The 27518-nt window shown below is 49.3% G+C and overlaps 1 long non-coding RNA gene across 1 annotated transcript; it reads right to left on the bottom strand.

The window, feature by feature from the left end:
• Positions 1-346: 346 nt before the first annotated feature.
• On the bottom strand, positions 347-27484 carry LOC144273506 (uncharacterized). The gene is made up of 4 exons (XR_013347764.1): positions 27356-27484; positions 25079-25225; positions 3792-4091; positions 347-1847 (listed from the first exon to the last, which is right to left on the bottom strand). It is a non-coding gene; the product is annotated as an uncharacterized LOC144273506 (long non-coding RNA).
• Between the last annotated feature and the right edge of the window lie 34 nt (positions 27485-27518).

Below are 27518 nucleotides of genomic sequence, written 5' to 3'. Positions count from 1 at the left end.
CTTGTTTTTAGGAAATTTAATTAGGATAACTCCTTATTATTGAGTCCAGGGAGCGTGAGCTTTCTCATTTTAATGCTAAGCTCTACTCAGGTCTGCTTTTACCCTGGACAGTACTGCTGCAGTCAACAAGGCATATAATCATCAGCTTTATAGATCAAAGATTAGATACAGAAAATGTCCTAGGAACGTACTGAACCCAGATTACACACGCAGTCTGGCACTCAATGGATGTAGATAGACCGGTGTTGAGGCCTATCACCTGTACCATACAAATCACACAGTCAGATTTCTTACTACATTTATTTATAACAATCAGTTCTTCAATATCTCAACTACATTTGTCACACTTTAAGTAATTCTCTGATGCACTTTGTCTGAAGGCATCCTACTAACCTGGTCCCTGCTCTTTCTAATGTGGAGGTTTGAAAGAGTTTAAACTATCAAAAGCAGTTGCTTAAAGTTATTGTTAGAGGTTCTCTTAGGCTATTGAGTTGGATGGATAAAGGAGAAACAGGCATATGACATTGCTTAGTTAAAATGGTTTAGATACAAAAAATCCTGCATCTTGCAGGGGGTTAGACTACCTGACCCTTGTGGTCCCTTCTCACCCTATGGTCCTATGAGTCTATGAAAAATCCAAGATGTTTTTCCTTGAGGTCTTGCTAGAAAGTGCAGGTGCAACAGGGGAACTTCCAGATACTGGGATTAAAGAAACACAGTCTCTGAAAGGAAGTCTCACCGTCTTTTCTCAGCCTGATAAGCCCGGGATAGGCGAGAGCAGGACACCTGGTTTGTCCAAGTGTCTGGCAGCACTTCTAAGTTCTCCAGCTTCACTGGTAGGCTCAGCAAAACTCTGAGGTCCAGCATGCTGATGCCAGTTGATATACCCTGTTTGTTGGAGGATGGTGTCTAAGGTCCAATAGAGAATAAGAGGATTACTTGCCAACAGCTCCTGGATTTCGTCTATTACTTTCTCTGCTGCTTCCAGCACTATCCAGTAGATGGCGCTGGTGCATGAACATTCTGTCTTTCTTTGCTTATCTGAGGCTCTTAATGTGTTAGTCATTCCAAACACTTCCGATGAAGTGAGCCGTAGCTCACGAAAGCTCATGCTCAAATAAATTGGTTAGTCTCTAAGGTGCCACAAGTACTCCTTTTCTTTTTGCGAAGACAGACTAACACGGCTGTCACTCTGAAAATTCCAAACCCTGTATTTTTGCATTAACCCGGCCTATTAATTGGGTCCCCTCCTTTTTAAAAACAATTTATTTTAATGTTTCCAAGTCACACACATATTCATTTTCCTTCTTTTGCCAGACAAACCCTATCACTTCTGGGGGCAACAATCAGTGTCAAAAAACCCAGACACAATCTTGTATAGTTCCTCTAAATGTAGTGGACATGGGGCCAGCTTTGTCAAGGTATTTAGGTGCCTGAAGGTGCAAACTGGGTTTTTCATGAACATCGTGGGTGTCTGCAGGAGTGAGAGCTTCTTGGGTTGAGTCTTGCATTGGTCTCCTGAAAATCAGTGGGATCAATTCAGTCCCTTCAAACCCATGCTTACCACTTCTCAGTGCCCTCCTCCCAGCTTGCAAAACCGGCTCATGTGCTTCCCGTTCCCCAGCTTCTCTCCAAATCTCGTTACCAAAGCAGAGGACTTTATTACATCTTCTCTGAGTCTTCTCTCGTTATGACCTGCAGCCTCAGTTCTGCTTTGCGATTTTCTGGGGGATTGAATCTGCTGCCGGAATGCAGAGAATTTGTCGAGCCTGAATAAAGAATAAAATTTTCACTGTTCATCAAGTTGTTGGTATTGAACTTTCTTGGTTTTCTCCTTGATCTGGGATCTACAGATGGGTAAAAATGGAAACAAAAGAAGGAAATCAGGAGGGAGCCAGGAAAGGCCTGGGAGTTGGGGTTTCTGTGGAGACAAAGGGGGGAAATATTTGTGCGTCATAAGGCCAGAAGGGTATGATGGTTCTCAGGGTACTAAGCAAGGTGTATCACCTAGTTACTCTGTTACCCTTTGCCTCCAGAGAGAAGGGCTCTTGCTTGTACTAGCTGCTTAGCAGCTGCCTACCACCACCAGTCCCTGATAATGGGATCCCCAGAGAAATCTCAGTCCTTTGGCACCCAAAAGAATGGTGCACCCCAGTTTACCATTTTTATCACAGTGCCTTAGAATCATAGAATCTCAGGGTTGGAAGGGACTTCTAGAGGTCATCTAGTCCAACCCCCTGCTCAAAGCAGGACCAATCCCCAATTTTTGCCCCAGATCCTTAAATTGCCCCCTCAAGGACTGAACTCACAACCCTGGGTTTAGCAGGCCAATGCTCAAAGCACTGAGCTATCCCTCCATTAGCTCGGGGTACCCACTGACCTTGTTTGAGGTGGAAAAAAGCTTAGCTATGCCATTTGGTTCCCTCTCTTCTTTTTCATATTTTAAGAGGCTACTGACACCCTTAAGGAAAAATCTAGTCTTTGCATTTACATGGGGCATCCTGCAGTGTGTGAAGAAGCCTACAGAGTCTGATCTTACTAATTCTCTATGTAAAAGGTTGTGACATCATTCTTCAATTGCCCACATGTGGTATTCGTTCTGGGAATTAGCTAAACGTGTGAATGAAAGCCAGGATCTTAAACCTCCTGGATCTGTTAGTTCCAAGGCCAGTGAGAGTATTGTGTTTGTGTGTATTGAGGCATTGCACAAAGAGGATAGAGGGACGGTGGCGTGGTGCAACCATGCCTTGGGCCTTTCCTGGTTTCCAGATGTTTGAGTTTTGCTCATCTCACCATTCTGGAAGTCGACGACAATACCACCAAGTGACCTTCATTCGGCATTAACATTTTTGTTTTGTTTTGCCATTGAACATCCTAGTTTTTTTGAACAGGAGAAGAGATCTTGTTGGTAGGAGTTAGCGATCAACTAAACTGTTGTACATATCATGCCCTGCAATTTGCATACTGAGCCAGCCATCCCCACATACATCAGCTGGGCCCCACAAGCCCTGTTTCTGCATACCTCCCCAGCCATGCCCCTGATCTTTTCACTGTAACCTGGCCCCCTTGCTACTACTGTACCCAGCTCCCCACCCATCAGCGCATGCAGGGAATGCTTCTCCCCGAAATCTTCCCCACTCCTATAACCTGACTCACATGCATTGCCTGGAGTGAAGGACAACTGTGTGACAGTGGCCTGGTGTTCCTGGTCATGTGTCACAATGGGTGGAGTTTGTGGCAGGGGTGGCAAGAGAAATCAGAGACCGGGTTTGTTCCAAAACACAGAGAGTTTTATGTTTGGGAGAAAGATCCCTGCCCAATAGACATACTCCATCTCCAAGCAACAGGGGTGTGTCAGAGCTCTTCTTAGTTCTGTGCAGCAAGTGGTCAGCCATGAACACTTTGATTTCCTGATTAACGTTCTTCCAACACTGATTAACAGCTTTCGTGTTGTCACTGTTGCAGTGATTGAGAGGCTCAGACAAATCAGGGAAAACTATCCCAGTTCCTGGACCCCGATCCCTGACGCCGTCCGCATCTGCTCTCACATTCTGTGAGGTGACTACCAGGAATTAGGCCGAGATCACACCAGCAATGCCAGAACGGGGGAGCCAGGGAGCATAGCCCCATCACTTTTAAAAGGAGTGGCGCAGGGGCAGGGCCTCGGGGGGAAGGGCTGACACAGGGGCAGGGCCACGGTTCAGGCACTAGTGGACTCCCCGGTTTTAGGAAGCTTCCAGCGCTCCTGGATAACACCACAGTGTCTGATAGATCACAGCCTCTTAACTCACAGTTTAAGATGCTGCAGGGCAAGCAAAACATGATGCCAAAGCAGGCTAGCTTGGTCCACGCAGATCAGCCTGTTGTCAGGAATCCCCCTTTCATGAGCCAATCCTCCCTCTCCTGCAAGCTTCTGCCACCTCGTGACCCAGGAATTGGCCACAATACACGTTAGCTACCCTGATCAGCGCACGCATTTCTTTCCCCACAGCAGTCAAGGTGCGTGCATTCTCAGCTCCAGACCTCCACATTGTGCGGCTTTGGAAGCACTGTATCAATGTACCTCGAGATCAGGACGTAGGTTCTTCCACCTGCCGAGTAAAACACAGAGTTTCACACATAACCGATCCAAGGCTTCCCAACCCCCTGTCCTCATTGGTGACCCCCATCCACAGCCACAACCCTTCTCCCTATATCTGTGCCCTCCATCCTCTCCCTCCCCAACCACCCCCAAAGTCCCATGTCTCTGGATAGTCCCTACCAATTATAACAGCTGTTGTGGGGAATGGCTGAGGAATGGTTTTCTGTGCTCACAGAAAACTTCCCCATAAAATAATCACATGTTGTAACAGAGTCAATTGGAACAAGCTACAGGAGTTATTCAATCTTTATTGGTTTCAGAGGAGCAGCCGTGTTAGTCTGTATTCGCAAAAAGAAAAGGAGTACTGGTGGCATCTTAGAGACTAACCAATTTATTTGAGCATAAGCTTTCGTGAGCTACAGCTCGCTTTATTGTGCTGGTGGGGAGCGAGGCTTCCTGGGAAGCAGTGAGCAGGACTGGAAAGGGACAGCTGATTTGTCTTTATTGAACTTTGCTAAGCTTGTGGGTCTGGCTGGGTTTCCTCTCAGGTGTCACCTGTCAGAGCAGCAGAGAGCTCAGTGCAGGGAGGGGCAGCTGTGCCCTCTTCAGCTCTCTGGGTCCTAGCCCCAGACCCCACTCCATAGAGCTGCCATTCTCTCCCCTCCAGGGAAATGGCTCTTTGGGCCAAACCTGCCTTGGTCTCCTTCTGGCTCCTATCTCTCTCCCCTGTCACCATGGCTGGTAAGTGACCCCAGTTTTCCTGGACACCTGGGTCCCATTCCCCATCCCAGTGTCTTTCCCCAGGGCTGGGTGCTGCAGGGCCCCCTCGGGTCGCTGTCCCAGATGTCTGGATCTCACTCCCATCCCAGTCTCTTTTTCCTACAGGGGTTCACTGTGTGTCCTATCTCCAACTCATCTCCCCACAAGCGGCCTTCCCAGATGGCTTCATGTGATGAGGGCGAATGACCTGGTGCACTCAGCCTATGACAACAACACTGGCAGGCTGGCTCCCTGAACTTGTGACATCCTGCATGACCAGGAGACCCACCAGTTCTGGAGAGCAGGTAGCTTTGAGTGCCTGGCCTGGGACTCCTGGCTGGAGACCGAGGACCAGGGCCTGGAGTGAGAGATAAATGCCAGCTCCCCAAAGGCAGGTGAGTCCCCAGACCCCAGCACTCAGATTGGCTCAGGAAGGTGATGAGCAGGTGACTGGGTAGAAGGGAGCTGCGGGAGGGTACACCGGGGGGATACATACCGGTTAAAAGTGGAGTTTGGATCCAGGACTCTTGGGTTCTATCTCTGGCTGTAGGAGGGGAGTGGGATCTGGTGAGTTGGAGCAGGGGGGCTGGGAGGAAGATCTCCTCAGTTCTTTCCCCAGCTCTGGGAGAGGAGTGGGGTCTGGAGGATTGCGGAGGGGGTGGGGCACTGGGACAGTTCTGCCGGTGCACCTTACTCCTGGCCTATAGCCCCTGCTATCCCAGCCGTGGGCTCCCTCCCCAGCTCTGCTTGTGGCACTCAGACCTGACCCACAACTCCCTGCTTTCCCAGCCCTGGCCTCTCTCCCAATCCCAAAGGTGTGCCTATGCCCCTTAATCCCAACCCGCAGCCCCCTGCAGTCCCAGGCCTGGGCTACCTCCCAGATCTGCTGGTGCCTCTCAATCCCAACCCACACCCCCCAGCTGTCCCATTCCCTGTGACTAATAACCCTTTCTCACCCTCCCCTGAGCCCAGTCCACAGTGCATCTGGCCCTCGTCCCAGGGACTTGGGACCGATCAGCTCATTCGCCACGTGACGGGCTTCTTTCCCTGCTCCATCACTGTGACCTGGGAGCAGCGGGACCAGGTGACCCTAGGGAAGCAGTTGACCAGCAGCATCCAGCTGAATGGGGACCGCACCTTCCAAATCCAGGTGTCCATTGAGCAGGGGCAGGAGGGGGTCGGTCCTGCGGAGCACGTGTTTGTGGTGAGACACAGCAGCCTGGGGGATGCCCCTCTGAGGGTGACCTGGGGTGAGTACTGGGGGCGCAGAGCAGGGAGGAGCAGTGGGAAGATACTGGGAATGGGGGGCCTCACACTGAGGGGAGAGATATGGAGGAGATGGACACAAGGGGTGGGGGGAAGAGGGAGTTGGGAAATGCAGAGGGGCAGTTTTGAGGGGCACCAGGGTTTAGTAGACAGAGAGAGGTACTAGGGGGCAAGAGGAGGTGGAGATGTGTTTTGGCTGGCTCAGAGGAGAGGGGCAGGCAGAGGGGCATATTGGGGGCTCAGAGGGGAGGGGAAACCAGAGAGCGGGGGTTCTGGGGGCTCAGAGGAGAGGGGAAACAGAGAGGGGTTTTGTGGGGGCTCAGACAGGGAAGGGAGGCAGAGAAGCGGGTGTCTAGCTGCAGGGAAGACCCACAGGGGGTGGCTGGAAGGGGCAGACGGGCTGGGGGAGGCAGGATGCTAGCTCAGGTTTATTGGGCAGAGAGCAGGTGAGGGAGCCGGGAGGCCCCAAGAGAGGTGAAGGGCACAAGGGCTTCGGGTGACCCAGGGCTTCGTCTCTCTCGGGGCACTTCTAGATTCCCAAGCCATAGGCCAGGCTGCTATCCTGGCGATTGTTGCTGGCTGCTGTTAGGCGGCTTATTCCCTCACCCACTTACTTCCCTGGTCCTTCTTGCATGAACAGAGAACAACAATCCCCGAAGTCCAAAGGTGCAAACAATTTGATGTTTATTGGGGTGAACTTCCAGCAAGCATGATTCCAGTTTCCTTCCTTAGTGTCCCCCTTCCCAGCTCTGACACCACAGAGCCTTACACCTGTGTCCCTGTTCCCATTCCTACCCTTAGCCAAACATGATTCCAATTTCCTTACCCCCATTCCCTGTTCCCATCTCCCCCTTTAGCAAAACACGATTCCAATTCCCCACCCCCATTCCCTGTTCCCATCTCCCCCACCCACACACCCACCCCCTCACTTTCTGATTGACTGCAGACTATATAGTAAATCTTGAGTTCAGCTTAGCTATACCTTAACCAATCATTTTTCTGAAATTTAACTAACCAATCCTAACATATTGTAACATGATTATGTAACCAATTATATCCCACCACCTTAATTAGTTTACACCCAGCAAAATTAATTATACAGCAGACAGGAACAATCACAGAACCAGACAGAGATTATACAGACAAACAATAGGGAAATGGGGACTACAGTGATACAACAAACACAGAAATGAGGATTTCACATCCCAGCTACTGATAAGTGAGTTCTTGTCAGACAGGATGCGATCAAACTAAGTTTCCTTTTACATTTTCTAGGCAAAAAGAAAAGGAGTACTTGTGGCACCTTAGAGACTAACCAATTTATTTGAGCATGAGCTTTCGTGAGCTACAGCTCACTTCATGCTTATGCTCAAATAAATTGGTTAGTTTCTAAGGTGCCACAAGTACTCCTTTTCTTTTTGCGAATACAGACTAACACGGCTGTTACTCTGAAACCTGTCATTTTCTAGGCACTTCCCTTTCTCTGGAGGCGATGGGCACTATCAGGACAGGATTGTATCCTAACAGCCCAATAGCACCTTCTTTCAGTGTGACTAGTTTGGAATGTGAGCAGGTGACCAGTCGCTTCCCAGCTTATGGCTGCCTCTGCTGCTTAGCCAAAGGCCTTAGCCTAAGCACAGGGCCTTAGACTGTCACAGTAAGAGAAGGACCTTATACCGGCAGACAGTGATTTTGATTCTTTCTTTTATACCTCTAACTAGCCAAGTGATAAGAATACACCTAAATTCTTCGAGTACAGGCCTTTACCAACAGGCCTGAATATCTATATCCTAACAGCTGCATCCTCACTGTGCTGGGAGTCGGGGCTCTGGGCTGGTTCCTGAGGATGAGGCCAGGTGAGTGGTGCAGCACGGCTCCCCCTCTTGAGTCCCCACCGGGCTCCCTGCAGCACAGAGCCCCCTAGCACTGCGCTGGGTCCCTGGCGACAACATTAACAGGCAGGGGAGAGAGACCCCTGGTAAGCCCCCACCCTGCAGCACTTGGTCTCCCAGCCAAGTCCCAAACCAGCCTGGCCCTGCTTAGCATGAGATCCCAGGGGCTCCGTGCTGAGCCCTGGAGGGACACAGGGGTTGTGGCGGTGGGAAGCCACCCACGGATGTGATCCCCACTGCCCCCTGTAGTAGGGTCCTTGGTGGGCTGGGTGGCCCAATGGTTAGCATCCAGTCACTTGGGGGAGAATGTGATGTTGCACTCTATATTGTTTTATGAAAGTATGTTGATGAGTGTGAATATATTGTAACTAAAATATGTTTCATGCAAAAGGTCTCTTGTGAGGTATCGTTACAAAGCTTATAATCTACTGAGTGTGGTCATCCTGTTTGTATAAAGGTATCACTTTTGTATCTGAAACTAGAAATATGAAATATAACTCTGAGGGCCTATTGTAATTATTAACGGTGGCTTGGAATCTTGCTGGCTCCCATCAATCAGGACAATTGACTGTGGATGGCTCTGGTTGCAGGCAGGCCTTGCTGTGAGTCTGGCTGGGAGGAAGGAAGGCTGGGGGTCTCACAGGACATGTGACCATGTCACCTGAACTTGAACCCATCTTTAACCTGGTGTTTTTCCACTGAGAAGGAGGGGTGGGAACCCAGAGGGACAAAGGGTTCCTGCCTTATGCAAAAGCTATATAAGTGGGTGGAACAGAACAAAGGAAGCAGCCATCATGAGGAATCCCCTAGCTACCACCTGAGCTGGAACAAAGGCTGTACCAGGGGAAAGGATGGTGCCCAGACTAGGAAGGCGTCCAGTCTGTGAAAGAAACCTATTGAAACATCTCTGAGGGTGAGATTTTATCTGTTTTCAGTTTTATTACTGTATTAGGCTTAGATTTGCGTGTTCTATTTTATTTTGCTTGGCAATTCACTTTGTTCTGTCTGTTACTACTTGAAACCACTTAAATCCCTACTTTCTGTATTTAATAAAATCATTTTTAACTTATTAATTAACCCAGAGTATGTATTTATACTTGGGGGGGGGGGGGACAGCTGTGCGTATCTCTCTATCAGTGTTATAGAGGGTGAAGAATATATGAGTTTACCCGGATTTATTTGGGTTTAGACCCCATTGGGAGTTGGGCATCTGAGTGTTAAAGCCAGGAACACTTCTTAAATTGCTTTCAGTTAAGCCTGCAGCTTTGGGGCCCGTGGTTCAGACCCTGGGTCTGTGCTGGAGCAGACGGGCGTGTCTGGCTCAGCGAGACAGGGTGCTGGAGTCCCAGCTGGCAGGGAAAGCAGGGGCAGACGTAGTCCTGGCACATCAGTTGGCAGCCCCAAGGGGGTTTCTGTGACCCCACCCGTCACGGAGAGTCGTGCTAGTTGAGCCCCAACCCACTCAATCCTCCAGGCTCCAACCCAGGGCCTTTAGAGAGTCAGCAGCATTGACCCCTTGGGCAGGGTGGGGGGTGGGGGTTGTGGACCCTCTGCATTACCCTCCCTGCATCACTTCCCATCACTGCTCTCTCCGCTTCCAGCCCCGGACAAGGAAAAAGACAATATAAAAGGGAAACCAAACCTCAGCCCCAACCGGGCTCAACACACAGTCCCCGGTGTCTCAGCCAGGCTTCTCTGATTCCTTTTGCAGGAGCCTGCAGGGTAGGTCTGCTCCTCCCCAACCTCCCCCTTCTGAGCTGGGCTGCTCCCTTTTCAACCCTTCCTCCAGTTGCAGCTTGCTCTGCTGCGTTGGAGGGGCGGGCCTAGCTGGGCCCAATATAGTCTTTTAACCCTTCTGTCCCAGTGTGGGGTTTGTATATCTGTCAAGGTTCCTCCCCCACTCTGAACTCTAGGGTACAGATGTGGGGACCTGCATGAAAAACCTCCTAAGCTTATCTTTACCAGCTTAGGTCAAAAACTTCCCCAAGGTACAAAATATTCCCCCCGTTGTCCTTGGACTAGCCGCTACCACCACCAAACTAATACTGGTTACTGGGGAAGAGCTGTTTGGACGCGTCCTTCCCCCCAAAATACTTCCCAAAACCTTGCACCCCACTTCCTGGACAAGGTTTGGTAAAAAGCCTCACCAATTTGCCTAGGTGACTACAGACCCAGACCCTTGGATCTTAAGAACAATGAACAATCCTCCCAACACTTGCACCCCCCCTTTCCTGGGAAATGTTGGATAAAAAGCCTCACCAATTTGCATAGGTGACCACAGACCCAGACCCTTGGATCTTAAGAACAATGAATAATCCTCCCAACACTTGCACCCCCCCTTTCCTGGGAAATGTTGGATAAAAAGCCTCACCAATTTGCATAGGTGACCACAGACCCAAACCCTTGGATCTGAGAACAATGAAAAAGCATTCAGTTTTTTACAAGAAGACTTTTAATAAAAAATAGAAGTAAATAGAAATAAAGAAATCCCCCCTGTAAAATCAGAATGGTAGATATCTTACAGGGTAATTAGATTCAAAAACATAGAGAACCCCTCTAGGCAAAACCTTAAGTTACAAAGAAGATACACAGACAGAAATAGTTATTCTATTCAGCACAATTCTTTTCTCAGCCATTTAAAGAAATCATAATCTAACACATACCTAGCTAGATTACTTACTAAAAGTTCTAAGACTCCATTCCTGGTCTATCCCTGGCAAAGACCAGCATACAGACAGACACAGACCCTTTGTTTCTCTCCCTCCTCCCAGCTTTTGAAAGTATCTTGTCTCCTCATTGGTCATTTTGGTCAGGTGCCAGCGAGGTTACCTTTAGCTTCTTAACCCTTTACAGGTGAGAGGAGCTTTCCCCTGGCCAGGAGGGATTTCAAAGGGGTTTACCCTTCCCTTTATATTTATGACAATATCAGATCCTCCTCCCCACCCCACATGCACACACACCCTCACTGCAGGGGGGCAGGAGTGAGCCAGGGTCTCCAGATGAATCCATTCCTGCTTGGGCTTCCCCTGCAGGGGGCCATACGGGGCCGTATCGCCCGGCGCAGACATAGCCACAGACCCTCGACTCTGCTTCAGCCACAGCTAAGCAGGAAACACCTCGACCACGGCACTTTCTCTCCCAGATGCAGAGTGACCAGATGCAGAGCTGGCTGTACCAGGGCCATCAGTTTGGGCTGAGACCACATGGAACACCCCTGGTGAAGAGGAGGTGCTGGGGGTGGGGATTGGTTGTGGATAAGGGCAAAATAACTGAGTTTACAGGGTGAGGGGCACCTCTGTTGAACTTCCACCCTGTGCTGTTCCCCACCCTCCAATCACCCCTGTCCCTCAGAGCTCCCAGCCCCCTCTACAAGATCCCCCAGTTTCCATTCTCTTCCCTCCCACCCCACCGGTCGGCATCTCAATCATTCTGCGTTTGGGAAGTTGTGGCACTTTATGATGCTTGACCCATAAATACAATTTTCACCTTCAGGGAAATTGTTTGGGGACCCCTAGTCCCGGAACTGTGTCTTCAACTCAGGGGGTTGGGGGTTTATGACCTGCTGCTTATTAAACCTGTGGAGGGACTTATCACCTTATCCTACTTGTGAGTCTTTTGGGCTTTACTGAACCCCATCAGCTGGTGCATTTAAGATATCGTGGTCACAGGTCATCAAGGGCCCCTGCAAAGTATGCATAGCCACGGGACACTAATTTTACATTTGCTATGTCAGGTCATGTGATGGGAAATTTATGGGTCTTATCAGCGTGGGTACTGGTGACCCTGAGAATACTGCTTTACCCTCTAATGTTATATTTATCTCTTGTTTAATATACTTACTATGTTGAATGTATTGTGTGTGTTTGTGTTATTTCTGGGGCGTGTCCAACTATCAGGCAAGTAAGTGGGGGTTATCCTGTGCTTAGAATTTTTCTCCCAAGCTGCCCGGGTGATGCAGCCAGGAAGTAGTGACGGGGGAGGAGGCCCTGCCACATAAATTCAAAGGGGAAGAAAATACAAAAGTTACGTCCTGCTGAGTGGGAAGCAGGATCCAGAACAACCCAAGCCTGTCCATCAAAACATGTAAGGAGATCGGTGCTGAAGGAGGTAACTGGGTGGATGGCGGGGGGAGGGGCACTACCTTTAAAAGCTCTTTATTAATAGTATTTTGATCTGTTGCTTTACAAAATATGATACTTAGGATGCTAATTCTGGCTGAAAGCCTTGTTCATGTAATGGAGCAAGCAGTTCTGCTGCTAGTATCTGTTGAAATGCTTGGTCATGTTCCCACAGCGTCTCTCGGTCACCTTGCTTTCAGAGCGACCCACCAGTCCAAAAATCTCTGCTCCCGAGCCGACTCCTCCCAGCTGCCTTCGGTTTCGTTGCTGCTCCTCCTTGGCAGGCCCGTGAATTTTAAAAGTTTCCTTATTTGTCCATAAAGGTTCTCAATAGCTTGTAACCATTTTTGACCAAATCCCACTGACTGCAGACTCGTGAAATTTTACACTTGGCATGTTAATCAACTAAATATTGTGAAACAACATTTTCAGTAGCTGTAACCCTAAGCTATTTGTTGGATTTGTTTTTAATCAAGGGCATGTCAATCTTTTATACAAATTGCTTAGTTTTAATACAATTATTCTTTCCCCATTTTCATATCACTACCATATCGGTTTTTACTTGCTAACAACATTTACTTTGCACCACAGCTAGACAGAACTTTTGGATAAGAATAGGAGTACTTGTGGCACCTTAAGAATGTTAATGGTGAAGCTCCATTTATATATTCACTGATCTGTCCTGGTGCCCGGTTGGATTTTGCATCCAAAGCTCACATGTGAAAAAGAAAACACAAGCTATTGTGGGTCCTTGTTGGAGCCTCTTTGGGTTTTTAATTAAATACCATGTCTTATCGACAGTTGTTTTGTCCATTGCTATAAACACTCTATGTTTCATGGGAAGGCACCTTCCTTCCATAAAGCAACCCTTACCCTTTATGTGCCATAAAATCACGTTAGCCGATGTAAGGTCTGAATGAGCTCTCCCCTGACATCTAGTGGTGAGCTGAGGAAGAGGACTTCAGGAGCCAACTTTGTCTGCATGAACACACCTACCCTGCCTATGTGCTCAGCATGAGGGAGCTGCTTTGCCCAGATGATGACTTTTGGCTGGTGCTGGATCACAAGTCACTTTGTTATTGGGGGCAGGGGTACGAGAGGGTTGTTATCCTTGTTGTGCTAATCAAGGGCAGCAGAGCTGTACTTGTACCCTGTGTGACACTCTGTACCTCAAAGTAGCACTATGGAACCCCCATATCACACTTTTCAGAGCAGCAGCCGTGTTAGTCTCTATTCGCAGAAAGAACAGGAGGACTTGTGGCACCTTAGAGACTAACCAATTTATTTGAGCATAAGCTTTCGTGAGCTACAGCTCACTTCATCGGATGCATAAAGTGGAAAATACAGTGAGGAGATTTATATACACACAGACCATGAAAAAATGGGTGTTTATCATACACATTGTAAGGAGAGTGATCACTTAAGATGAGCTATTACCAGCAGGAGAGTGGGGTGGGGGGAGAGAAAACCTTTTGAAGTGATAATCAAGGTGGGCCATTTCCAGCACATTTCCAGGAGTTAACAAGAACCTCTGAGGAACAGTGGGGGGGGGGGGGGAATAAACAAGGGGAAATAGTTTTACTTTGTATAATGACTCAACCACTCCCAGTCTCTATTCAAGCCTAAGTTAATTGTATCCAATTTGCAAATTAATTCCAATTCAGCAGTCTCTCGTTGGAGTCTGTTTTCGAAGTTTTTTTGTTGAAGAATAGTCACTTTTAGATCAGAAAGACCAGAGAGACTGAAGTGTTCTTCGACTGGTTTATGAATGTTATAATTCTTGACATCTGATTTGTGTCCATTTATTCTTTTACGTAGAGACTGTCCAGTTTGACCAATGTACATGGCAGAGGGGCATTGCTGGCACATGATGGCATCTATCACATGTGCAGGTGAACGAGCATTCTTACAACTACAATACCCACCTGATGAAGTGAAGAAACAGACTGACAGAGCCAGAAGAGTACCCAGAAGTCACCTACTACAGGACAGACCGAACGAAGAAAATGTGAAGTTATGAAATATTGCTATATGTGGCCAAGAGTCCTGTGGCACCTTATAGACTAACAGACGTGTTGGAGCAGAAGCTTTGGTGGGTGAATCCCCATGTCGTCAGATGCATGTAGTGGAAATTTCCAGAGGCTGGTATAAATATGCTAGCAAGAATCAGGCTAGGGATAACGAGGCTAGTGCAATCAGGGAGGATGAGGCCCTCTTCTAGCAGTGGAGGTGTGAACACCAAGGGAGGAGAAACTGCTTTTGTAGCTGGCGAGCCAGTCCCAGTCTGTGTTTAACCCTCAGCTGATGGTGTCCAATTTGCAAGTGAACTGAAGCTCAGCAGTTTCTTGTTGAAGTCTGGTCCTGAAGTTCTTTTGCTGCAGGATGGCTGCCTTGAAATCTGCTACTGTGTGTCTAGGGAGGTTGCAGTGTTCTCCTACAGGGTTTTGTATATTGCCATTCCTAATATCTGATTTGTGTCCATTTATCCTTTTACGTAGGGACTGTCCAGTCTGGCCAACGAACATTGCAGAGGGGCATTGCTGGCACATGATGGCGTAGATGACATTGGTGGACGTGCAGGTGAATGAACCGCTGTCGGCAGAAGCATTCTATGTATAGGTCCAGACTGTCATTTCGACCCTCAGGAGGAGTCCATGTGGAGTCCATGTCTGGACCTATACATAGAGTGCTTCCGCTGACGTGCACAGGCAGAAATTGTGGAAAAAAACCATCACTTGCCTCATAACCCAAGTCGTGCAGAACGCAACGCCATCCACAGCCTCAGAAACAACCCGGACATTATAATCAATGAGGCTGATAAAGGCGGTGCTGTTGTCATCATGAACAGGTCTGACTACCAAAAGGAGGCTGCCAGACAACTCTCCAATACCAAATTCTACAGGCCACTTTCCTCAGATCCCACGGAGGAATACACTAAGAAACTGCACCATCTACTCAGGACACTTCCTACACTAACCCAGGAACAAATCAACATACCCTTAGAGCCCCGACCAGGGTTATTCTATCTACTACCCAAGATCCACAAACTCAGAAACCCTGGACGCCCCATTATCTCAGGCATTGGCACTCTCACTGAAGGACTGCCCAGATATGTGGACCCTCTACTCAGACCCTACGCCACCAGCACTCCCAGCTATCTCTGTGACAACACTGATTTCCTGAGAAAACTACAATGCACTGGTGATCTTTCAGAAAACACCATCCTAGCCACCATGGATGTAGAGGCCCTCTACACAAACATACCACACACAGATGGAATACAAGCTGTCAGGAACAGTATCCCTGATGACGCCACAGCACAACTGGTTGCTGAGCTCTGTGACTTTATCTTCACGCACAATTATTTCAGATTTGGTGACAATATATACCTCCAGACGAGTGGTCCCGCTATGGGCACCCGCATGGCCCCACAATATGCCAACATTTTTATGGCTGACCTGGAACAATGCTTCCTCAGCTCTTGTCCACTCACGCCCCTTCTCTACTTACATTACATTGATGACCTATTCATCATCTAGACCCATGGGAAGGAAACCCTGGAAGAATTCCACCACAATTTCAACAGCTTCCACCCCACCATCAACCTCAGCCTGGACCAATCTACACGGGAGGTCCACTTCCTAGACACCATGGTGCAAATTAATGATGGTCACGTTAACAGCACCCTATTGTTAAGGAAAAGTTAGCATATGTGACTCCATTTTGGTTTGGGGCCCACCATTGTCTAAGAGCAAGCACATCATGTACCAGGAGGAGTGTTCCTTAGATACTGCATTCCTGGGAAACTCCCCCCCTTGTCTCCAGCCTGTCTCGACTCCCAGTTTCTGTTCTTTGTCTGTTCCTAACTCCCTGCCTCCTGGCCTTTTGCTGTGGGCCTCCCATCCTGATAAGAAAAGTTACTGATGCCATTGCTTTAGAGCCATGCTGTGTAGTTGAAGTAATGGTTTAGCATGGGGAATGTACCTTGCAAGAATAGGTGGTAGATAAGGAAAGGGTTTGTCTATTGGCTAAGGTTTCCGATGCACGAGGGCAACATGGTTTGCTAAAAGGTATATAACCTTTGTATAACCTGCATTCGGGGTCCCCTTCTGACTAGCAGGGGGGCACCACGCTCGAGTGTAATAAACTTAATGTCTTTGGGAACTCTGCAGACTTTGTTCGTGTGCCTCAGCCTAGACTCGAACTGCGCGTGACCTATCAGGTATAATTCGCAACAGTTCGTGGCGACCCAGATGGGACTCTAGGCTCGCCCCGACGGGCGAGACCGCGCTCCTCCTCTCGGACAGCCCCAGCCGGCACAGGGTGAGTTCACCTTTGAGAACTCCGAGGAACGGGAGTGTGAGCCGTCACTTAGGTGATAAGGTGGCACATTTGGTGTCCTTTTTCGTAGCCCATTATGGGTTCTGGGCAGAGTGTAAGTAAAGGGACCCCTTTGGCTGAAATTCTCGAGAATTGGAGGAATATTTTTGGTACCCATGGTTTAGGTTAAAAGAAAGCTGTAATCTTGTGCAAGGTTGAGTGCCCAGCACTAACAACTCAAACACTTCTCGAATGGCCACCGGATGGGTCCTTTGCTGGGGAAAAATTAACAGCACTTAGGAAAAGGCTGGAAGACAAAGCTTCAGCCCAGATGGATTATTGGTATGTATGGGACAACTGGGCTTATGCGCGTGCCGAAGGATGTCCTCTTTCTTCCTCCTTCTCTTATTTGTCTCAGGGGTCTCCAGCCCTGCTCTGTGCTATGCCTGCTTCTGCCCCTCCTCCTGCTTATGCTCGGCTTTCTGATTTGTGTCTGTTGCCTCCTTGTTTGCCACCCCCCGACCTGTATAGGCCTGCTATTGACCCACCCGTTGCTCTGCAGGCTCCCCTTGTCAAGCAACCCCTTGTGAGCCATGATCAGGCTGGCAATGAGCAGATAATTTTCCCCCGTGTCCACCGGCCTTTCGGCCCGAATGATTTGGTTACTTGGCAACAGCAGATGCCCCGGCTTCGTGACGATCCGGAAAAGGTTCTGCAAACTATTCGGTCTGTATTTACCGCGTTCAATCCTACATGGGGAGATGTTCAGGTAATTCTGGACACTCTCTTTAACCCCGATGAAAAATATTCCATCCTGGATGCCAATCGGCGTTGGGACGGAGAAGATAATACCCGAACTCCGTGGCCCCTGACGGATCCCGATTAGAATCCCAATAGCAATAAAGGGATGGCCAGTTAAAGTGGCGGTAAAAATGGCCTTTTAGAGGCTATACGCAAAGTTGGCAGTAAAACAGCTAATTGGTCTAAAATTCGCGAATGCCAGCAGGAGCTCAATGAGCACCTCTCTGCCTTTTTGGCCCCGTTGTCCAAACAGGTTCGTGTCTATGGGGGTGGTATAAACCCTGAGGCAGAGGAAAACCGGCCTATGATGGTCTCCTTTTATGTTGATCAGGCAACCTCAGACATAAAAAAATATTTTTCTAAGCATGTTCCCGACTGGCCAGGAAAACCCCTGCATGAGGTGGTTTGGCTGGCCACTTTTGTGTTTAATGGCAGGGACGAGGAGAAACCTAGAGAGAAACAAAAGCAAAAGAAGGAGGAAGTAAGTATGTTGGTTCGGAAACCAACCTTGGCAGGGGCGCGGCAGTATGAGAGGAAGGGGGCGGGGACGCGGGACAGGAAGAGGTGAAGGCTGGGGGAGGAAATGAAAAATGGGAACTGTAATTATTGCAAACAACCAGGACACTGGAAGAGGGAGTGCCCCCTGCTTCCAAGAGGGGCTCCTTGGCAGGGTCAACCAAGAAGTGACTCTTCCCTCTCCCCTCAGGCCCCTCAGTGGTATCCCCCTAACGCTCCCCAGGACCTTGTTGACCCCCAGTGACTAGGGGCGGAGATTTTGGGAACCTTGGGAGAGTTGGAATGGGATTTGGGGTTACAGTTGCAAATTTATCTAAAAGTTGGGGAACAGCTTGTGCCTTTTTTAGTAGATACCGGGGCCACCCTCTCCACTTTAACTTTTGTTCCGGGCTCTCTTTCCGATACCAAAGTTTGGGTACAGGGTATAGAGGACAAATCTCTGCCCGGCTCCCCTATCCTACCCTATCCCTGTTGAGCTTGGTTCTTTAAAGTTGTCACATAGATTTGTTGTAATGCCAGAGGGCCCCGTGAACCTTCTCGGGCGGGATGTGCTGAGCAAACTGGGGGCGCACATATATTGCCCCCCCGAGGGGCTCCGCGTGTCTGTCCCGGACTCGGCTGTTGCTTCTCTTATGGCATCGGTTACCCCTGTTCCTGATGTCCCCTCTGAATTGTCCAGTGTTCCACACAGTTTGTGGAGCATGAATTCAACCGAGGTAGGCCTTCTTAAATCAGCTGTTCCAGTTAGTCTGGAAACAAGGGACGGACTGCCTCCCTCCATAAAAAAAATACCCCTTGCCGAGGGAGGCAGAAGAGGACATTTCACTTCTTATTGACAGCTATTTGACTCAGGGGGTTCTAGTCCCCTGCAGTTCGCCCTGTAATACTCCCATTCTTCCTGTAAGGAAGCCTAAACAGGGACCGGACGGGCGTCCAGTATATCGGTTTGTTCAGGATCTACGGCTATAAATGGTTATGTTATAGCCCCCCATCCAGTTGTCCCTGATCCAAGCACCATTCTAACACTGATTCCTCAGTCGGCCACTTGTTTTACTGTCGTGGATTTACGTGCAGCATTTTTCAGTTCCCCTTGGCACCCCGATTCTCAATATTTGTTTGCATTCACCTGGAAGGGCCAGCAGCTAACGTGGACACGTCTTCCCCAAGGGTTTTCAGGATCCCCCACTATTTTTTCCCAGATTCTCACAGAGGATTTAAAAGATATTGTCTTGCCTAGTTCATCTGTCCTAGTTCAATATGTGGATTATTTGAGAATTGCTAACATAGTTCCTATTTTTAAGAAAGGGAAAAAAAGTGATCCAGGTAACTATAGGCCTGTTAGTTTGACATCTGTAGTATGCAAGGTCTTGGAAAAAATTTTGAAGGAGAAGGTAGTTAAGGACATTGAAGTCAATAGTAAATGGGACAAAATACAACATGGTTTTACAAAAGGTAGATCGTGCCAAACCAACCTGATCTCCTTCTTTGAGAAAGTAACAGATTTTTTAGACAAAGGAAATGCAGTGGATCTAATTTACATAGATTTCAGTAAGGGGTTTGATACCGTGCCACATGGGGAATTATTAGTTAAATTGGATAAGATGGGGATCAACAGGAAAATTGAAAGGTGGATAAGAAATTGGTAAAAGGGGAGACTACAGCAGGTCCTACTGAAAGGTGAACTGTCAGGCTGGAGGGAGGTTACCAGTGGAGTTCCTCAGGGATCGGTTTTGGGACCAATCTTATTTAATCTTTTTATTACTGATCTCGGCACAAAAAGTGGGAGTGTGCTAGTAAAGTTTGCGGATGCTACAAAGCTGGGAGGTATTGCCAATTTAGAGAAGGACCAGGAGGATCTGGATGACCTTGTAAACTGGAGTAATAGTAATAGGATGAAATTTAATAGTGAGAAGTGTAAGATCATGCATTTTAATATTAATAATTAATAACAATTAACATGCAATTAATAACAAGAATTTTAGTTATAAGCTGGGGACGCATCAATTAGAAGTAACAGAGGAGGAGAAGGACCTTGGAGTATTGTTTGATCATAGGATGATTATGAGCTGCCAATGTGATATGGCCATGAAAAAATCTAATGTGGTCTTGGGATGCATCAGGCGAGGTATTTCCAGTAGGGATAAGGAGGTTTTAATACTGTTATACAAGGCACTGGTGAGACCTCATCTGGAATATTGTGTGCAGTTCTGGCCTCCCATGTTTAAGAAGGATGAATTCAAACTGGAACAGGTACAGAGAAGGGCTACTAGGATGATCCGAGGAATGGAAAACTTGTCTTATGAAAGGAGACTCAAGGAGCTTGGCTTGTTTAGCCTAACTAAAAGAAGGTTGAGGGGAGATATGATTGCTCTCTATAAATATATCAGAGGGATAAATACCAGAGAGGGAGAGGAATTATTTAAGCTCAGTACCAATGTGGACACAAGAACAAATGGATATAAACTGGCCACCAGGAAGTTTAGACTTGAAATTAGATGAAGGTTTCTAACCATTAGAGGAGTGAAGTTTTGGAATAGCCTTCAAAGGGAAGCAGTGGGGGCAAAAGATCTATCTGGTTTTAAGATTAAACTTGATAAGTTTATGGAGGAGATGGTATGATGGGATAACATGGTTTTGGTAATTAAATATTCATGGTAAATAGGCCCAATGGACTGTGATAGGATATTAGATGTGGTAGGATCTGAGTTACCCAGGAAAGAATTTTCTGTAGTATCTGGCTGGTGAATCTTGCCCATATGCTCAGGGTTTAGCTGATCGCCATATTTGGGGTCGGGAAGGAATTTTCCTCCAGGGTAGATTGGAAGAGGCCCTGGAGGTTTTTCGCCTTCCTCTGTAACATGGGGCATGGGTCTCTTGCTGGAAGATTCTCTGCTCCTTGAAGTCTTTAAACCACGATTTGAGCTCAGACATAGGTGAGAGGTTTTTCACAGAAGTGGTGGGTGAAATTCTGTGGCCTGCGTTGTGCAGGACATCAGACTAGATGATCATAATGGTCCCTTCTGACCTAAATATCTATGAATTGCTGCCTCTGATTATAATGCATGTTTAATTGACTCTGTTGTTTTGCTTACTGCCCTAGCCAATAAGGGTCATCGTGCATCTCCATCCAAATTGCAGCTGTGCAAAGATCAGGTAATTTATTTAGGCTTTGTGATTCGGCCCGGAGAGCATTTACTCTCTCCTGACAGGGTGCAGGCAATCCGGGATTGCCCACGCCCGGTTACAAAAAAGCAGTTACGGGCTTTCCTGGGGGCTGCTGGGTTCTGTCAATCCTGGATAGTGGCCTTTGGGGAACTGGTCAAACCCCTAGTCCAGGCCACCACAACATTGACCCCCGATCCTGTCTCCTGGACCCTGGAAATGGAAGCCACTTTTGAATCTACCAAGAAGGCTCTGATCTCTGCGCCCGCCTTGGGATTCCCGGATTACGGTAAACCATTTTCTCTTCTCACTCATGAACACCAGGGGGTGGCCAGTTGCATCCTTTTGCAATATCTGGGGGATCGCCCACGCCCCATAGCCTATTACTCAGTGCAGCTGGACCCTGTCATTCGGGGCCCTGTCTCCTGTGTGCGATCGATTGCCGCTGCCATGGTTGAATGGTCGCGACCGATTGTTTTGGGGCACCCTCTGACTGTCTGGGTCCCTCACGAGGTTGAGGTTCTCTTAAAACAACATTCTACGCAGGCATTATCTCCACAGCGGGCTCATAAATATGAACTAATCCTGCTGGCTGCTGACAACGTTACTTTACGCCGCTGCAACGTCCTCAATCCAGCTACGACGCTACCCCTCCCAGAGGACGGTACCCCTCACCTCGTATGTCTGGATGTCGTCGTGCAGGAGGGTACGCCTCGCCCGGATTTAGCTGACTCCCCTTTAACCAAGCTCGATTTACTCCTTTTCACCGATGGGTCCTCGTACTATTTAGATGGCCACCGGGTCTCGGGCTATTCGGTTACCTCTCAGGCAGACGTTATCGAGGCTGCCCCCCTACCACCTTCCTTCATCTTCCAGGGTGCAGAGTTATACGTGCTGACCCGGGCTTGTTTGTTGTCTTCGGGAAGGACTGTTACTATCTACACAGACTCTAAGTACGCTTTTGGCGTTTGTCATGCTACGGGCCAGCTCTGGAAGCAACGAGGATTTTTAACCTCCTCAGGCACAAAAATCGCGAATGGCCCTCTCATTTCTGCCCTTTTGGAAGCCATTCAGGCCCCTCACCAGGTGGCAGCGGTTCACGGTTATGCGCAAAGGCAGCCTAACTCTGTTGTAACCCAGGACAAGCATTAGCTGACTCAGCCGTGAAGGCTGCAGCTCTACAGCCCCTCCTGGTTTCGGCTTCCCTCCCCCTGGATCCGCCCTTCCCGCCTGCTGACTGGACGCTGTTGTCTGCTGACGTATCCCCGGAGGAGCTTCGAGACTGGAAACACTGGGAGGGATCTGAGGGCCCCGACAAGGTTTGGCGAATCAGGAACAAACCTATTCTCCCCCGTCGTTATCTACTCCCAGCTGCTCATTATTTTCATTCCTTGGGTCACGCTGGTATCCAGGGTATGACGGCTGCTGTACTAAAATCTTGGGCGGCGCCCCATGTTTATCCAGCGGTGAAGCGGGCTCTCGGCTCCTGCCCTACTTGCCTGGCCTTCTCTGCTAAGACTCGGCTCGATGCCGATTCAATGGGGGGGAGACCCTGGGCAAACTTCCTGTTTCAACACTTGCAGATGGACTGTGCAGAAATACCTAAAAGCTCAGGGTTTCACCACCTCCTTGTTATAATGGACCAACTTTCCGGATGGCCTGAAGCAATACCAACCAGAAGGGCAGACGCAAGATCTGTGGTAAAGTTTCTAATGAAAGACATTGTACCCAGGTTTGGTGTCCCTGAAGTCATCAATTCAGATCGGGGCTCACACTTTATTGCAAAGATTTTGGAGGAACTGTACCGGTGCTTGGGGATTATCCGACAGTTACATACTCCGTACCACCCCCAGTCTGCAGGTCAGGTGGAGCGCATGAACTGAACAATAAAGACAATGGTAGCAAAGTTTGTAGGGAGACCCGACTTAAGTGGCCAGATGCCTTGCCTATAGTCTTGTGGCACATAAGACAAACCCCACGCATGCCCCTAGGCCTGTCCCTGTTTGAGGTGTTGTTTGGGAGACCAGCTTTAGTCCCGGGAACTTATGTTCCTGTACATGCTAGCCTCTTGGATGGAGATGAAACTTTGGCCAGATACGTTGCCAGACTGCAAAAGGAGCTGACTGACAACCAGTCTGAAGCTCAATTGTTTCAAACTGCACCCTTAGGGTTGAAGGTAAAGGGTCCTGGATCCATCATAGCTACGTTAAGTTGGCGCTGGGACCCCCACCTGACCCTGACAAGCCATCGGACGAGCCACTTCACGAATGAACGCCACGACCAACCCATGGACTGAACTTTCCAGCTATTGGGACCTTTACAGCCCACCAGGACTTCTTGTGTTCCTGTTTATTAGACTTACATTGGTGCTGTTGTTTTTTGTATGGTACAGAGGAGGATGCCGACATTGGTATGGTTTACCTGGGGGTTCCTCTCCCTATTCCCAAGTCCAGAACAAGAATAAGAGGGCAATAGCTTTTTGAATTTAACCCGCGCCATAAAACAGGGTGTAAATCGAACACAGTGTTGGATTTGTATTCATATCCCCACAGATTTGGGTCAGGGGGTCCCGTTGGTAGGGGTACCTATCCCTCTTAATCGAACACTCCAAGCTAAGCTATGGGCAAACACTACATTTAACTGGAATGTTACGATCCAAAGATGGTCGATTGATATGGTGGCCCAAGGTAATTATGCTTTATGTGTGTCACGACGTAAGGGCAGGGAAAATACAGTTTTTGTGGGGAATTTTGTGGGGTGCAAGGACACCACCCACATGAGCTCTGGTGTGGTACGCCCTTCCACCTACTCTGGGGCCCCGTGGCCAGTCCCTGAGGGGGCTGGCTGGTATTGGTTATGCAATCACACAGCCTATAAGGTTCTCCTGGCAGGATGGTGTGATACATGTACCTTAGGGGCTATAGTACCCGCCGTGACAGTACACCAGACCCTGACCCGGGGAGAGATCCGCAATCTAGTATGCAGAAACCGACGAAGTATTCCTTTAAACCCTCTTTCTCAACGGCCCACAGGCTTTCACTCCTTTGTGCGATGGTTTCTGCCATGGTTGGGAGTAAGCGAGCTAGAAAAAGCCATCGTTAACATTCCAGCTGCTTTGGAATTAATGGCAAATGCCACTGCAGATGCCTTAGCTGCCCTTCAAATTGAAGTCACTCAGCTATCCCAAACTACACTGCAAAACCACCTAGCCCTGGACTATCTCCTTGCAAACCAGGGCGGGGTTTGTGCTCTGGTTAACTCAAGCTGTTGTGTATTTGTAAATCAGCACCACAGGGTGGAAACTGACATCCACATCCTCATGCAGCAGGCAGCCCTATTCCACCACGCCAGCCTCGACAATACCAGCGCTGGGTTCCAGGAGGCCTGTAACTGGCTCACCTCACGGCTACCGGATGTGGGGGCTTGGGGACGGCGTATTTTGTATTTCATCCTTTTGGCTGTTATTGCTTTTGTGTTATTGTTTGTATGCCTACAATGTTATAGTCTATGCTGTCGGCAACTGCTAACCCTGCATCGCGTTACTCAGCCCCAATATAGCTGACTGACGTAGAAAAGAAAAGGGGGGACTATTAAGGAAAAGTTAGCATATGTGACTCCATTTTGGTTTGGGGCCCACCATTGTCTAAGAGCAAGCACATCATGCACCAGGAGGAGTGTTCCTTAGATACTGCATTCCTGTGAACCCCCCCTTGTTTCCAGCCTGTCTCGACTCCCGGTTTCTGTTCTTTGTCTGTTCCTAACTCCCTGCCTCCTGGCCTTTTGCTGTGGGCCTCCCATCCTGATAAGAAAAGTTACTGATGCATGGCTTTAGGGCCACGTTGTGTAGCTGAAGTAATGGTTTAGCATGGGGAATTACCTAGCAGGAATAGGAGGTAGATAAGGGAAGTGTTTGTCTATTGGCTAAGGTTTCCAATGCACGAGGGCAACGTGCTTTGCTAAAAGGTAAAAAATCTTTGTATAACCTGCATTCGGGGTCCCCTTCTGACTAGCAGGGGGGCACCACGCTCGAGCGTAATAAACTTAATGTTTTTGGGAACTCTGCAGTTGTGGACTTTGGTTCGTGTGCCTCAGCCTAGACTCGAACTGCACGTGACCTATCAGGTGTAACACTATGCCAAAAACCCACCGACCGCTACACGTACCTTCATGCCTCCAGCTTCCATCCCAGACACACCACACGATCCATTGTCTACAGCTAAGCGCTGAGGTACAACCGTATTTGCTCCAGCCCCTCAGACAGAGACCATCACCTTCAAGATCTTCACCAAGCATTCTCAAAACTATGATACCTGCACGAGGAAATAAGGAAACAGATCAACAGAGCCAGATGCGTACCCACAAGCCTCCTGCTGCAAGACAAGCCCAGGAAAGAAACCAACAGAACTCTACTGGCCATCACATACAGTCCTCAGCTAAAACCTCTCCAACGCATCATCAGTGATCTACAACCCATCCTGGACAACGATCCCTCACTTTCACAGGCCTTGGGAGGCAGGCCAGTCCTCCCCCACAGACAACCCACCAACCTGAAGCATATTCTCGCCAGCAACTACACACCGCACCATAGTAACTCTAACTCAGGAACCAATCCATGCAACAAACCTTGATGCCAACTCTGCCCACATATCTACACCAGCAACACCATCACAGGACCTAACCCCATCAGCCACACCATCCCCGGTGCATTCACCTGCACGTCCACCAATGTCATCTACGCCATCATGTGCCAGCAATGCCCCTCTGCCATGTTCGTTGGCCAGACTGGACAGTCCCTCCGTAAAAGGATAAATGGACACAAATCAGATATTAGGAATGGCAATATACAAAACCCTGTAAGAGAACACTTCAACCTCCCTGGGCACACAGTAGCAGATTTCAAGGCAGCCATTCTGCAGCAAAAAAACTTCAGGACCAGACTTCAACGAGAAACTGCTGAACTTCAGTTCACTTGCAAATTGGACACCATCAGCTCAGGGTTAAACACAGACTGGGACTGGCTCGCCAGCTACAAAAGCAGTTTCTCCTCCCTTGGTGTTCACACCTCCACTGCTAGAAGAGGGCCTCATCCTCCCTGATTGCACTAGCCTCGTTATCCCTAGCCTGATTCTTGCTGGCATATTTATACCTGCCTCTGGAAATTTCCACTACATGAATCTGATGACGTGGGGATTCACACACGAAAGCTTCTGCTCCAACACATCTGTTAGTCTATAAGGTGCCACAGGACTCTGCCGCTTTTACAGATCCAGACTAACACAGCTACCCCTCTGATCATTGCTGTATGTGTTACTGAAATATGTTGTGGGGTTCAGAACACCCACAACCAGACTTTCAGTTGCAACAAAAGAGTAGCCATCAATAGCCAAACGGGCATTAACAGCTAATCAACACCCAATCCACTATGCCAGAGACTTCTCAGAGAAGGCAGTGCCCTGGGTGCTGACTAACACACATCAAAGCAAGGATCTTTCTAACACCTGGAAGAAAGTCTAAAAAGAGGGAGAGTGACATAATCACTTGGCCTCTCCCCCTTCCCCATCCCCTCAACACCTGGAAGCACCCTGGAAGACAAACACCTGGAAGCACATCTGGAAGACAAACACTTTGAACTAGGGATGTAAAAACCGTGTAAAAACAGTAACCGTGTTACCCATCAGAATTCTGTTGGTTACATGGTTAAACTTGGGGACATAGGAGTGCAGGAGGGTACGGGGGGGGGTGCCCCCATGTCCGGGGTCCCCGCTGTCAGCCCCATGGCAGAGGCTCTGCTGCCGGCAGGCATCCTGGTGCACCTGGGGTTCTGGCTACTGCTGCACCTGGTGCTCTGCTGCCATCCAGCATCCCAGGGGTCCTGGCTGCCAGCCTGTGAGCGAGGTTCTGGTTACCACCACGCCTGGGGCTCTACTACCACCTGGCATCCTGGCGTGCCTGGGATCCCGGCTGCTGGCCCCGTGCTCGGGGATCCCGGCTGCCGGCCTATCCCTGGGGTTCCAGCTGCCACGGCACCTGGGACTGTCCTGCCACCCGGCATCGCGGTGCACACAGGATCCCGGCTGCCGGCCTCTCGCCCAGGGGCTCTGCTCAGGGGTGGCAGGTTTATATAATTTTTGGTGGTGTCCAGAATGGGTCCAAGTCCTGCCCCCAGCAATGCTCTGGGAGGGAGTTTGGGTGCAGGAGGGGTGTGGGCTCTGGGGCAGAGTTTGGGTGCTGGGTGCAGGCTCTGGGCTGGGGCAGGGGCTTGGGGTGCAGCAGGGGGTGCGGAGCTGGGCCAGGGATGGGGAGTTTGGGGTGCAGCAGGCAGGATGCCCCGGGGCTGGGGCAGGGGGCCAGAGAGGAGGCCTCCCCCCAGCCCTCTGGCCGCCGGCAGCAGCGAGTTCCAGGGGAGGGGGCTCCGCCCCGGCCCCCCCCCCGACACTCACCCAAGCCCCCCCCGACTGCTGCTCAGGGAGGTCCAGCCAGGTCCAGGTGTGTGCGGGGGGCGGGGGGCTGCCATGCGCCTCCTCCCCCTCTCCCCCGCAGGCGCAGCCCCAGCCCCCGCCTCCGCCTGCCCCGGCGGCCGGGCAGGGAGCGCAGCGCGGAGCT

This window comes from Eretmochelys imbricata, chromosome 13 (assembly GCF_965152235.1).
Source record: "Eretmochelys imbricata isolate rEreImb1 chromosome 13, rEreImb1.hap1, whole genome shotgun sequence".
NCBI lineage: Eukaryota > Metazoa > Chordata > Testudines > Cheloniidae > Eretmochelys > Eretmochelys imbricata.
The sequence above is the reverse complement of the archived record's forward strand: the minus strand, read 5'-3'. Positions and strand labels throughout refer to the sequence as shown.